Source organism: Sphaeroforma arctica, assembly GCF_001186125.1.
Source record: "Sphaeroforma arctica JP610 unplaced genomic scaffold supercont1.2897, whole genome shotgun sequence".
Classification (NCBI taxonomy): Eukaryota; class Ichthyosporea; order Ichthyophonida; genus Sphaeroforma; species Sphaeroforma arctica.
The window spans coordinates 3,378-4,528 of NW_014037661.1; positions in this window are offsets into that span (position 1 = coordinate 3,378).

Here is a 1,151-nt window from a genome sequence, read left to right on the forward strand (position 1 = left end):
GTGTGTGTGTGTGTGTGTGTATGTGTGTGTGTGTGTGTATGTATTTATATATGTATGTATGTATATATATATATATGCACATGTGCATACAACCTGATACTTGTAAGATTGCACCCCCAGAAATCACATACATCCACCTGTTTGATCGTGCATACCTCGGCGTGGGAGCCCTCGAGTTGATTGAGGGAGGCTTCGCAGTGAGCGATCTGGTTGGAGTGGTACGCCAGTAGTGCGTGGTTCTTCGCAATCGCTGCACCAATACATAAGAAAACAGGACATATCGTGTATTGAGGGGCATTTCGGTACATACTACATCCAAATTGAGAGAGAGAGCGCGCGAGAGAGAGAGAGAGAGGACGGCGGTGGGGATGGTGGGGGTACACTGGCAAATCAAAAGTATAAAGACAGATCAACGCAGAGGCCAATGGGTGAAGCAAAGCTACCAGTGTGACATTACATAGGAGATGGTGTACAAAAGCAAATCAAAAGTATAAAGACAGATCAACGCAGAGGCCAATGGGTGAAGCAAAGCTACCAGTGTGACATTACATAGGAGATGGTGTACAAAAGCAAATCAAAAGTATGGAAATAGGTCAAGATGGGGGCGGCAGTATCCTTCTTCGCAACCGCTAACAGAACACAGGAAACGAGAAACGATTGGCGTTTACGAGTACAAAATAGGTCAATTTGTAAATAACAGTATGCTTCCTGGCCACCCCATGGATAACAAGTTTAGGTCTGAAATAGATCGATAAGGAGAATGTGTGTGGTTGTTGTGTAATATTGTACGTAAAGACGATAGTAGATACAGTATAAAGTCTGGGGTCTGCGTTAGGGTGATATGAACAAGGATTGGGCGATTTTGGGCGACTGGTGCGATACTGAAGAATTAAATATAAAACAAACTCAGAGTTGTCAACACACACATAAGCATAGAAAGATCAACACGTATCACATCGAACAATAAATAAGTACCCAAAAACCTTATATATGTTTATGTACAGGCACGGGATCAACCTCCCACGAAACTATATATATACATATATATAAGTATAAGTATAAGCATAAGCGTAAGTATAAGTATAAGTATAAGTATAAGTGTAAGTGTAAGTATATGTATAAGTATAAATAGAAGTGTGAGTATATATATA